This window comes from Oncorhynchus kisutch, linkage group LG25 (assembly GCF_002021735.2).
Source record: "Oncorhynchus kisutch isolate 150728-3 linkage group LG25, Okis_V2, whole genome shotgun sequence".
Classification (NCBI taxonomy): domain Eukaryota; kingdom Metazoa; phylum Chordata; class Actinopteri; order Salmoniformes; family Salmonidae; genus Oncorhynchus; species Oncorhynchus kisutch.
In genome coordinates, this window is record NC_034198.2 from 41,089,386 (window position 1) to 41,104,385 (window position 15,000).

Consider the following 15,000-nt stretch of genomic DNA (forward strand, 5'->3'; position numbering starts at 1 on the left):
TTGGATATAAATCACACACTGTGGCTTCTCCACACATACAACCAAACCCAGCCTCAAGCGGATGAGCACCAGCTGTTTCGGACGACTGTGTGATCACGCTTGGGACCACCGTACAGAGGTAGGGTAGCTTCAGTCACTACACACCACAGGGCTGAGCCACCGTACAGAGGTAGGGTAGCTTCAGTCACTACACACCACAGGGCTGAGCCACCGTACAGAGGTAGGGTAGCTTCAGTCACTACACACCACAAGGCTGAGCCACCGTACAGCGGTAGGGTAGCTTCAGTCACTACACACCACAGGGCTGAGCCACCGTACAGAGGTAGGGTAGCTTCAGTCACTACACACCACAGGGCTGAGCCACCGTACAGAGGTAGGGTAGCTTCAGTCACTACACATTACAGGGCTGAGCCACCGTACAGAGGTAGGGTAAGCTTCAGTCACTACACACCACAGGGCTGAGCCACCGTACAGAGGTAGGGTAAGCTTCAATCACTACACACCACAGGGCTGAGCCACCGTACAGAGGTAGGGTAGCTTCAGTCACTACACTAAACAGGGCTGAGCCACCGTACGGAGGTAGCGTAGCATCAGTCACTACACACCACAGGGCTGAGCCACCGTACAGAGGTAGGGTAGCTTCAGTCACTACACTAAACAGGGCTGAGCCACCGTACGGAGGTAGTGTAGCATCAGTCACTACACACCACAGGGCTGAGCCACCGTACAGAGGTAGGGTAGCTTCAGTCACTACACACCACAGGGCTGAGCCACTGCACAGAGGTAGGGTAGCTTCAGTCACTACACACCACAGGGCTGAGCCACCGTACAGAGGTAGGGTAAGCTTCAGTCACTACACACCACAGGGCTGAGCCACCGTACAGAGGTAGGGTAAGCTTCAATCACTACACACCACAGGGCTGAGCCACCGTACAGAGGTAGGGTAGCTTCAGTCACTACACTAAACAGGGCTGAGCCACCGTACGGAGGTAGGGTAGCTTCAGTCACTACACACCACAGGGCTGAGCCACCGTACAGAGGTAGGGTAGCCTCAGTCACTACACACCACAGGGCTGAGCCACCGTACAGAGGTAGGGTAGCTTCAGGCACTACACACCACAGGGCTGAGCCACCGTACAGAGGTAGGGTAGCTTCAGTCACTACACACCACAGGGCTGAACCACCGTACAGAGGTAGGGTAGCTTCAGTCACTACACACCACAGGGCTGAGCCACCGTACAGAGGTAGGGTAGCTTCAGTCACTACACACCACAGGGCTGAGCCACCGTACAGAGGTAGGGTAGCTTCAGTCACTACACACCACAGGGCTGAGCCACCGTACAGAGGTAGGGTAGATTCAGTCACTACACACCACAGGGCTGAGCCACCGTACAGAGGTAGGGTAGCTTCAGTCACTACACACCACAGGGCTGAGCCACCGTACAGAGGTAGGGTAGCTTCAGTCACTACACACCACAGGGCTGAGCCACCGTACAGAGGTAGGGTAGCTTCAGTCAGTACACACCACAGGGCTGAGCCACCGTACAGAGGTAGGGTAGCTTCAGTCACTACACTAAACAGGGCTGAGCCACCGTACAGAGGTAGGGTAGCTTCAGTCACTACACACCACAGGGCTGAGCCACCGTACAGAGGTAGGGTAGCTTCAGTCACTACACACCACAAGGCTGAGCCACCGTACAGAGGTAGGGTAGCTTCAGTCACTACACACCACAGGGCTGAGCCACCGTACAGAGGTAGGGTAGCTTCAGTCACTACACACCACAGGGCTGAGCCACCGTACAGAGGTAGGGTAGCTTCAGTCACTACACACCACAGGGCTGAGCCACCGTACAGAGGTAGGGTAGCTTCAGTCACTACACACCACAGGGCTGAGCCACCGTACAGAGGTAGGGTAGCTTCAGTCACTACACACCACAAGGCTGAGCCACCGTACAGAGGTAGGGTAGCTTCAGTCACTACACACCACAGGGCTGAGCCACCGTACAGAGGTAGGGTAGCTTCAGTCACTACACACCACAGGGCTGAGCCATCGTACAGAGGTAGGGTAGCTTCAGTCACTACACACCACAAGGCTGAGCCACCGTACAGAGGTAGGGTAGCTTCAGTCACTACACACCACAGGGTTGACTGGAGATGAATAGAGACAGAATTTACATTAACCACAGGGCTGCTGGCCATTCAGTCAAAGGCCTCCTCACAAATACGGATATACACTCAGTTCCCAGTTTCACGAAAATGGTTCGCTCCTAGAGACAGTGAGTGAGGTGGACGTGACTTGCTATATTAAGCAGGCAGACAGGCATCGGGGCATTCAGTCACTGTTCCATTGAATAGTAGAATATCAGCTAAAAACAAGAAGAAGAAGTGGCTCCAGTAGGAACGCCACCACCAACACCAGACAACTGAGGAGTGGAAAGACATTGCCTGGTCCGAAAAAAAACCTGGGTTCCTGTTGCGTCATGCCGATGGCAGTCAGGATTAGGCGTTAGCAGCATGGGTCCTGGTTTCAACGGTACAGGCATGTGTCGGTGGTGTAATAATGTGGGGGATGTTTGCCTGGCACACGGTAGTTCATTTGATACCAACTGAGCAACGTTTACATGCCCCGACTAATTCAGGCTGTTCTGGAGGCAAAGGAGGGTCCAAAAAAAAACTATAAACTGGCCACTGAGTGGATATGAAACACTCATAAACTAAAATATATGTACTCATAAACTAAAATATATGTACAGACACATCTACATAGTCATCCATAGGTGCATTCATAAACCCAACCATGCAGTCTTAACACACCCATGTAGTCTTATCACCCATGTAGTCTTAACACCCATGCAGTCTTAACACACCCATGCAGACTTAACACACCCATGTAGTCTTAACACCCATGCAGTCGTAACACCCATGCAGTCTTATCACCCATGTAGTCTTAACACCCATGTAGTCTTAACACCCATGTAGTCTTATCACCCATGTAGTCTTAACACCCATGCAGTCTTAACACACCCATGTAGTCTTAACACCCATGTAGTCTTATCACCCATGTAGTCTTAACACCCATGCAGTCTTAACACACCCATGTAGTCTTAACACCCATGCAGTCGTAACACCCATGCAGTCTTAACACACCCATGTAGTCTTAACACCCATGTAGTCTTATCACCCATGTAGTCTTAACACCCATGTAGTCTTAACACCCATGCAGTCGTAACACCCATGCAGTCTTAACACACCCATGTAGTCTTAACACACCCATGTAGTCTTAACACACCCATGTAGTCTTAACACACCCATGTAGTCTTAACACCCATGTAGTCTTATCACCCATGTAGTCTTAACACCCATGCAGTCTTAACACACCCATGCAGTCTTAACACACCCATGCAGACTTAATACACCCATGTAGTCTTAACACCCATGTAGTCTTAACACACCCATGTAGTCTTAACACCCATGTAGTCTTAACACACCCATTTAGACTTAACACACCCATGTAGTCTTAACACACTCTAGGCTCTAATTGGAGCTAGGGCAGCCGCTAGAAGCTGCAGAAGTGATCCAAACCTTAAGTGTACACTCACCCTGTGGCCCCTACACTACTTTTATCAGATCAACTGGAAATCAAATCAAATCAAATGTATTTATATAGCCCTTCGTACATCAGCTGATATCTCAAAGTGCTGTACAGAAACCCAGACAAAAACCCCAAACAGCAAGCAATGCAGGTGTTGAAGCACGTTGGCTAGGAAAAACTCACTAGAAAGGCCAAAACCTAGGAAGAAACCTAGAGAGGAACCAGGATATGAGGGGTGGCCAGTCCTCTTCTGGCTGTGCCGGGTGGAGATTATAACAGAACATGGCCAAGATGTTCAAATGTTCAGAAATGACCAGCAGGGTCAAATAATAATAATCACAGTAGTTGTCGAGGGTGCAACAAGTCAGCACCTCAGGAGTAAATGTCAGTTGGCTTTTCATAGCCTCTACCGCTCCTGCAGTCTCTAGAGAGTTGAAAACAGCAGGTCTGGGACAGGTAGCATGTCTGGTGAACAGGTCAGGATTCCATAGCCGCAGGCAGAACAGTTGAAACTGGAGCAGCAGCACAGCCAGGTGGACTGGGGACAGCAAGGAGTCATCATGCCAGGTAGTCCTGAGGCATGGTCCTACGGCTCAGGTCCTCCGAGAGAGAGAAAGAAAGAGAGAAAGAGAGAATTAGAGAGAGCATACTTAAATTCACACAGGACACCGGATAAGCCAGGAGAAGTACTCCAGATATAACAAACTGACCCTAGCCCCCCGACACATAAACTACTGCAGCATAAATACTGGAGACTGAGACAGGAGAGGTCAGGAGACACTATGGCCCCATCCGATGATACCCCCGGACAGGGCCAAGCAGGAAGGATATAACCCCACCCACTTTGCCAAAGCACAGCCCCCACACCACTAGAGGGATATCTTCAACCAACAACTTACCATCCTGAGACAGGGCCGAGTATAGCCCACAAAGATCTCCGCCACGGCACAACCCAAGGGGGGACGCCAACACACTCAAGTGACGCACCCCTCCCAGGGACGGCATGAAAGAGCACCAGTAAGCCAGTGACTCAGCCCCTGTAATAGGGTTAGAGGCAGAGAATCCCAGTGGAAAGAGGGGAACCGGCCAGGCAGAGACAGCAAGGGTGGTTCGTTGCTCCAGAGCCTTTCCGTTCACCTTCACACTCCTGGGCCAGACTACACTCAATCATATGACCCACTGAAGAGATGAGTCTTCAGTAAAGACTTAAAGGTTGAGACCGAGTTTGCGTCTCTCACATGTGTCGGCAGACAATTCCATAAAAATGGAGCTGTATAGGAGAAAGCTCTGCCTCCAGCTGTTTGCTTAGAAATTCTAGGGACAATTAGGAGGCTTGCGTCTTGTGACCGTAGCGTACCAAATCAGAGAGATAGGTAGGAGCAAGCCCTTGTAATGCTTTGTAGGTTAGAACTAACAGTAAAACCTTGAAATCAGCCCTTGCCTTGACAGGAAGCCAGTGTAGGGAGGCTAGCATTGGAGTAATATGATCACATTTTTTGGTTCTAGTCAGGATACTAGCAGCCATATTTAGCACTAACTGAAGTTTATTTAGTGCTTTTTCCGGGTAGCCGGAAAGTAGAGCATTGCAGTAGTCTAACCTAGAAGTAACAAAAACATAGATTCGTTTTTCTGCATCATTTTTGGACAGAAAGTTTCAGATTTTTGCAATGTTACGTAGATGGAAAAAAGCTGTCCATGAAACAGTCTTGATATGTTCGTCAAAAGAGAGATCAGGGTCCAGAGTAACGCCGAGGTCCTTCACAGTTTTATTTGAGACGACTGTACAACCATTAAGATTAATTGTCAGATTCAACAGAAGATCTCTTTGTTTCTTGGGACCTAGAACAAGCATCTCTGTTTTGTCTGAGTTTAAAAGTAGAACGTTTGCAGCCATCCACTTCCTTATGTCTGAAAAACAGGCTTCTAGCGAGGGCAATTTTGGGGCTTCACCATGTTTCATTGAAATGAACAGCTGTGTGTCATCCGCATAGCAGTGAAAGTTAACATTATGTTTTCGAATGACATCCCCAAGAGGTAAAATATATAGTGAAAACAATAGTGGTCCTAAAACGGAACCTTGAGGAACACCGAAATTTACAGGGGATTTGTCAGAGGACAAACCATTCACAGAGACAAACTGATATTTTTCCGACAGATAAGATCTAATCCAGGCCAGAACTTGTCCGAGTAGACCAATTTGGGTTTCCAATCTCTCCAAAAGAATGTGGTGATCGATGGTATCAAAAGCAGCACTAAGGTCTAGGAGCACGAGGACAGATGCAGAGCCTCGGTCTGATGCCATTAAAAGGTAATTTACCACCTTCACAAGTGCAGTAAACAGTAGCTATAAAAAGTGATTGAGTAGGCTGCATAGATTTCATGACTAGAAGCTCAAAAGACGAAAACGTTGTTTTTTTTTGCGTAAATTGACATTTGCTATCATAAATGTTAGCAACACCTCCGCCTTTGCGTATTTAGTCTATAAGACAAGGTGTACAGTTGTCAGTGTACTGTATGTTTTAGACCCGAGTTTGACATCAAAGAGCTTTTCTACTTCTATTTCCTCAACTCCTTATTCACTCTGATGAACGAAATGCCTACGAATGCTTATTAACTGCGTAGGATAGGCATTTGAATATCTATGAATTGCCTATGAAACAAGCATATGAATTGCCTATGAAACAAGCATATGAATTGCCTATGAAACAAGCATATGAATTGCCTATGAAACAAGCATATGAATTGCCTATGAAACAAGCATATGAATTGCCTATGAAACAAGCATATGAATTGCCTATGAAACAAGCATATGAATTGCCTATGAAAGAAGCATATGAATTGCCTATGAAACAAGCATATGAATTGCCTATGAAACAAGCATATGAATTGCCTATGAAACAAGCATATGAATTGCCTATGAAACAAGCATATGAATTGCCTATGAAACAAGCATATGAATTGCCTATGAAACAAGCATATGAATTGCCTATGAAAGAAGCATATGAATTGCCTATGAAACAAGCATATGAATTGCCTATGAAACAAGCATATGAATTGCCTATGAAACAAGCATATGAATTGCCTATGAAACAAGCATATGAATTGCCTATGAAACAAGCATATGAATTGCCTATGAAACAAGCATATGAATTGCCTATGAAACAAGCATATGAATTGCCTATGAAACAAGCATATGAATTGCCTATGAAACAAGCATATGAATTGCCTATGAAACAAGCATATGAATTGCCTATGAAACAAGCATATGAATGCCTATGAAACAAGCAGGAGTGTGTTTCCTACCTGAGTAGCGAGAACGAGGGGGAGGAGGTCTATATTGCTCGTCAGAATGAGAACCTATCCTAACTATTCCACAGTTCTGTTCAAGAACACCAGTCTCCACAACATGCTACAGATGAGATCAGGTTAAAAGGAAAAGTCCAACACATCGATGATCTTGATGCGTCCTAACATTTAATGGATCTTATTGTACCAATGTTTTCAGTCTCAATAGACCTCTTCACCAGGGTATTTATACAGATGAACCCCATTTCATTAGACAGGAAGCCCAAACTTCCCTTTTTGCCCTAGCCGCTCTCTACAGTAACAGTCAGTTATTGATGAGGCGTTTACCTTAATTAAGTAACTCATCCTCATGTTCTGCCAACCACGTAGGAGAACCAGACGGAAGTAAGTTGAAGTGGATTTAATGTTGTTACATTGACTAGGCCTCCAATGGCAAAACTAGTAAAAAATTATTTTTTTTAAAACGTAAAGTCATTATCATGTGAGAGTGCTGTGTAAAACTGTCTTGTGAGAGAGCTGTCCTTTGTGATCTCATTGTAGATTGAACTTTTTCTGTGGTACAAAGATAGATAGGTTGGAATGAAATATAAACTAGAATTGAAGGCGGCTTCTTCATCACCCTGCTAGGATCGCTGACGCTGGTGACCTCCTGCGACCCTTCGTGACCCTGTTCCCTAACTTCGCTTTTCCTTCTCCCAGCTCCACTCTCAGAACATCACTTAATCCCTCCCTAAAGGGTCTTAAGGGTCAGATGGTCTCTCAGAGGTCAAGAAATCATTAAACAATACATGACACTTGACGCATACCTTTCTCTCTGAGTCAGAGCCAGTAGCTGGCCAGTCAGAGACAATATGACCTCACTGTGACCAGGCCTGTAGCTGACCAGTCAGAGACAATATGACCTCACTGTGACCAGGCCAGTAGCTGACCAATCAGAGACACCTCTCACCATTAGGATCGTTAAAGTGATGGAACCCACAACAAAACACTGACTCATTAGTGGTCAAAGAGGTCAGGTCACACTCTGGTCAGAGAACAGGAGGTGAAAAATGATACACGTGAATGCAGAAACACACACACACACAAAAACACACACACACACACACACACACACACACGAACAGGAATAGAGGAGGTGAAAAATGGCAATTGGTCACAAAACAGGTTATAAGGTCTGGGTCATCTGGGAACCCGATGGGAAACCTGTCTACAGTACGGACACGTCAGGATTCATGCACGCACGAGAGTGCACACGCACGCGCACGCACGTACACGCACACACACACCTGCACGCACACACATGAGATCACTTCAGGACACTTCTGTTTCATTGGACATTCTTTCTAGTGAGGAGAAAGAAAAGGAAGAATGAAGAAAAGAAAGGTTAGATGTGTTGCTGATGTCACACTATTTCAACTCCTTAGAGCACAAGGTTTCACAAGACACTCATCTAGTACACTAGTTCATATAGTACACTACTTCATATAGTACACTAGTTCATATAGTACACTAGTTCATCTAGTACACTAGTTCATATAGTACACTAGTTCATATAATACACTAGGTCATATAGTACACTAGTTCATATAGTACACTAGTTCATAGAGTACACTAGTTCATATAGTACACTACTTCATCTAGTACACTAGTTCATATAGTACACTAGTTCATATAGTACACTAGTTCATATAGTACACTAGGTCATATAGTACACTAGTTCATATAATACACTAGGTCATATAGTACACTAGTTCATATAATACACTAGGTCATATAGTACACTAGTTCATATAGTACACTAGTTCATATAGTACACTAGTTCATCTAGTACACTAGTTCATATAGTACACTAGTTCATATAGTACACTAGTTCATATAGTACTCATATAGTACACTAGGTCATATAGTACACTAGTTAATATAGAACACTAGTTCATATAGTACACTAGTTCATATAGTACACTAGTTAATATAGTACACTAGTTCATGTGGTACTCTAGTTCATATAGTACACTAGTTCATATAGTACACTAGCTCATATAGTAGACTAGTTCATATAGTACACTAGTTCATATAATACACTAGCTCATATAGTACACTAGTTCATATAGTATACTAGTTCATATAGTACACTAGTTCATATAATACACTAGTTCATTTAGTACACTAGTTCATATAGTACTCATATAGTATAGTAGTTCATATAGTACACTAGTTCATATAGTACACTAGTTCATATAGTACTCATATAGTATAGTAATTCATATAGTACACTATAGTACTCATATAGTATAGTAGTTCATATAGTACACTAGTTCATATAGAACACTAGTTCATATAGTACTCATATAGTATAGTAGTTCATATAGTACACTATAGTACTCATATAGTATAGTAGTTCATATAATACACTAGTTCATATAGTAAACTAGTTCACATAATACACTAGTTCATCTAGTACACTAGTTCATATAGTACACTAGTTCATATAGTACACTAGTTCATATAGTACACTAGTTCATCTAGTACACTAGTTCATATAGTACACTAGTTCATATAGTACACTAGTTCATATAGTACTCATATAGTACACTAGGTCATATAGTACACTAGTTAATATAGTACACTAGTTCATATAGTACACTAGTTCATATAGTACACTACTTCATGTCGTACACTAGTTCATATAGTACACAAGTTCATATAGTACACTAGTTCATATAGTACACTAGTTAATATAGTACACTAGTTCATGTGGTACACTAGTTCATATAGTACACTAGTTCATATAATACACTAGTTAATATAGTACACTAGTTAATGTAGTACACCAGTTAATATAGTACACTAGTTGATATAGTACACGAATTCATATAGTACACTAGTTCATATAGTACAGTAGTTCATATAATACACAAGTTCATATAGTACATGAGTTCATATAGTACTCATATAGTATAGTAGTTCATATAGTACACTAGTTCATATAGTACACTAGTTCATATAGTACTCATATAGTATAGTAGTTCATATAGTACACTAGTTCATATAGTACTCATATAGTATAGTAGTTCATATTGTATACTAGTTCATATAGTACTCATATAGTATAGTGTAGTTCATATAATACACTAGTTCATATAGTACACTAGTTAATGTAGTACACCAGTTAATATAGTACACCAGTTGATATAGTACACTAATTCATATAGTACACTAGTTCATATAGTACAGTAGTTCATATAATACACAAGTTCATATAGTACACTAGTTCATATAGTACACTAGTTCATATAGTACTCATATAGTATAGTGTAGTTCATATAATACACTAGTTCATATACTACACTAGTTCATATAGTACATTAGTTCATATAATACACAAGTTCATATAGTACAGTAGTTCATATAATACACTAGTTCATATAGTACACTAGTTCATATAGTACAGTAGTTCATATAGTACACTAGTTCATATAGTACACTAGTTCATATAGTACTCATATAGTATAGTGTAGTTCATATAATACACTAGTTCATATACTACACTAGTTCATATAGTACAGTTTTCATATAATACACTAGTTCATATAGTACATTAGTTCATATAATACACTAGTTCATATAGCACACTAGTTCATATAGTACTCATATAGTATAGTAGTTAATATTGTACACTAGTTCATATAGTACTCATATAGTATAGTAGTTCATATAGTACACTAGTTCATATACTACACTTGTTCATATAGTACAGTTTTCATATAATACACTAGTTCATATAGTACATTAGTTCATATAATACACTAGTTCATATAGTACACTAGTTCATATAGTACTCATATAGTATAGTAGTTCATATTGTACACTAGTTCATATAGTACTCATATAGTATAGTAGTTCATATAGTACACTAGTTCATATACTACACTTGTTCATATAGTACAGTAGTTCATATAATACACTAGTTCATATAGTACACTAGCTCATATAGTACTCATATAGTATAGTAATTCATATAGTACACTATAGTACTCATATAGTATAGTAGTTCATATAGTACACTAGTTCATATAGAACACTAGTTCATATAGTACTCATATAGTATAGTAGTTCATATAGTACACTATAGTACTCATATAGTATAGTAGTTCATATAATACACTAGTTCATGTAGTAAACTAGTTCACATAATACACTAGTTCATCTAGTACACTAGTTCATATAATACACTAGTTCATATAGTACACTAATTCATATAGTACACTAGTTCATATAGTACAGTAGTTCATATAATACACAAGTTCATATAGTACATGAGTTCATATAGTACTCATATAGTATAGTAGTTCATATAGTACACTAGTTCATATAGTACACTAGTTCATATAGTACTCATATAGTATAGTAGTTCATATAGTACACTAGTTCATATAGTACTCATATAGTATAGTAGTTCATATAGTACACTAGTTCATATAGTACTCATATAGTATAGTGTAGTACATATAATACACTAGTTCATATACTACACTAGTTCATATAGTACAGTTTTCATATAATACACTAGTTCATATAGTACATTAGTTCATATAATACACTAGTTCATATAGTACACTAGTTCATATAGTACTCATATAGTATAGTAGTTCATATTGTACACTAGTTCATATAGTACTCATATAGTATAGTAGTTCATATAGTACACTAGTTCATATAGTACACGAGTTCATATAGAAACCTAGTTCATATAGTACTCATATAGTACGGGTGTTCATATAGTACTTATATAGTACAGTAGTTCATATAGTACAGCAGTTCATTTTATATAGTACTGTAGTTCATATAGTACTCATATGGTACAATAGTTCATAAAGTACACATATAGTACAGTAGTTCATATAGTACAGTAGTTCATATTTTACACTAGTTCATATAGTACAGTAGTTCATATAGTACACTAGTTCATATAGTACACTAGTTCATATAGTACAGTAGTTCATATAGTACACTAGTTCATATAGTACAGTAGTTCATATAGTACAGTAGTTCATATTTTACACTAGTTCATATAGTACAGTAGTTCATATAGTACACTAGTTCATATAGTACACTAGTTCATATAGTACACTAGTTCATATAGTACAGTAGTTCATATAGTACACTAGTTCATATAGTACACTAGTTCATATAGTACACTAGTTCATCTAGTACAGTAGTTCATATAGTACACTAGTTCATATAGTACAGTAGTTCATAGAGCACACTAGTTCATATAGTAGGTCATAGAGTACAATACGTCATGTAGTACTCATGTAGTAAAGTAGGTCATATAGTAGTCATATAGTACAGTAGGTCATATAGTAGTCATATAGTACAGTAGGTCATATAGTACAGTATTTTATTTTTATTTTTTTTATTTCACCTTTATTTAACCAGGTAGGCTAGTTGAGAACACCTTTATTTAACCAGGTAGGCTAGTTGAGAACACCTTTATTTAACCAGGTAGGCTAGTTGAGAACACCTTTATTTAACCAGGTAGGCTAGTTGAGAACAAGTTCTCATTTGCAACTGCGACCTGGCCAAGATAAAGCATAGCAGTGTGAGCATACAACAAAGAGTTACACATGGAGTAAACAATTAACAAGTCAATAACACAGTAGAAAACGAAGGGGGGGTCTATATACAATGTGTGCAAAAGGCATGAGGAGGTAGGCAAATAATTACAATTTTGCAGATTAACACTGGAGTGATAAAAGATCAGATGGTCATGTACAGGTAGAGATATTGGTGTGCAGAAGAGCAGAAAAGTAAATAAATAAAAACAGTATATGTCATATGGTACTCATAAATTACAGTAGCTCATATAGTACAGTAGCTCATAGAGTACAGTAGTTCATATAGTACAGTAGTTCATATAGTACAGTAGCTCATAGAGTACAGTAGTTCATATAGTACAGTAGTTCATATAGTACACTAGTTCATCTAGTACAGTAGCTCATAGAGTACAGTAGTTCATATAGTACAGTAGTTCATATAGTACACTAGTTCATCTAGTACAGTAGCTCATATAGTACAGTAGTTCATATAGTACAGTAGGTCATATAGTACAGTATGTCATATGGTACTCATAAATTACAGTAGCTCATATAGTACAGTAGCTCATATAGTACAGTAGCTCATATAGTACAGTAGGTCGTATAATACACTAGTAAATTTAGTACACTAGTTCATATAGTACTCATATATTACAGTAGCTCATGTAGTACAGTAGGTCATATAGTACACTAATTTACTCTGAACACATATTTATATTGTAGGACCAAAACGCAGCGTGGTGGTTATTCATGTTTTAATTTATAAAGACACTATACATGAATAAACTAACAAAAAACATTAAACGTGGAAAACCAAAAAACAGCCCTATCTGGTGCAAAACACAGAGACAGGAACAATCACCCACCAACACACAGTGAAACCCAGGCTACCTAAATATGGTTCCCAATCAGAGACAATGACTAACACCTGCCTCTGATTGAGAACCATATCAGGCCAGACATAGAAATAGACAAACAAGACATCCAACATAGAATGCCCACTCAGATCACACCCTGACCAACCAAAACATAGAAATATACAAAGCAAACTATGGTCATGGTGTGACAAGTTCATATAGTACAGTAGTTCATATAGTACAGTAGTTCATATAGTACACTAGTTCATATAGTACAGTAGCTCATATAGTACAGTAGCTCATATAGTACAGTAGTTCATATAGTACAGTAGCTCATATAGTACAGTAGCTCATATAGTACAGTAGTTCATATAGTACAGTAGCTCATATAGTACAGTAGCTCATATAGTACAGTAGCTCATATAGTACACTAGTTCATGTGGTACTCATGTAGTACAGTAGGTCATGTAGTACAGTAGCTCACATAGTACAGTAGCTCATATAGTACAGTAGCTCATGTAGTACGGTAGGTCATATAGTACACTAGTTCATGTGGTACTCATGTAGTACAGTAGTTCATATAGTACAGTAGTTCATGTAGTACAGTAGTTCATATCGTACAGTAGGTCATGTAGTACAGTAGCACATATAGTACAGTGTTCATGTAGTACAGTAGTTCATATCGTACAGTAGGTCATGTAGTACAGTAGCTCATATCCTACAGTAGTTCATGTAGTACAGTAGTTCATATCGTACAGTAGGTCATGTAGTACAGAAGTTCATGTGGTACTCATATAGTACAGTAGCTCATATAGTACAGTAGGTCATGTAGTACAGTAGCTCATATAGTACAGTAGCTCATATAGTACACTAGTTCATATAGTACACTAGTTAATATAGTACAGTAGGTCATGTAGTACAGTAGCTCATATAGTACAGTAGCTCATATAGTACACTAGTTCATATAGTACACTAGTTAATATAGTACAGTAGCTCATATCGTACAGTAGTTCATGTAGTACAGTAGCTCATATCGTACAGTAGTTCATGTAGCACAGTAGTTCATATCGTACAGTAGGTCATGTAGTACAGTAGCTCATATAGTACAGTAGTTCATATAGTACACTAGTTAATATAGTACACTAGTTAATATAGTACACTAGTTAATATAGTACGGTAGCTCATATAGTACAGTAGCTCATATAGTACACTAGTTCATATAGTACAGTAGCTCATATAGTACAGTAGCTCATATAGTACACTAGTTCATATAGTACACTAGTTAATATAGTACAGTAGCTCATATAGTACACTAGTTAATATAGTACAGTAGCTCATATAGTACACTAGTTAATATAGTACAGTAGTTAATATAGTACAGTAGTTAATATAGTACAGTAGTTCATATAGTACACTAGTTAATATAGTACAGTAGTTAATATAGTACAGTAGTTAATATAGTACAGTAGTTCATATAGTACACTAGTTCATATAGTACAGTAGCTCATATAGTACACTAGTTAATATAGTACAGTAGCTCATATAGTACACTAGTTAATATAGTACAGTAGTTAATATAGTACAGTAGTTAATATAGTACAGTAGTTCATATAGTACACTAGTTCATATAGTACAGTAGCTCATATAG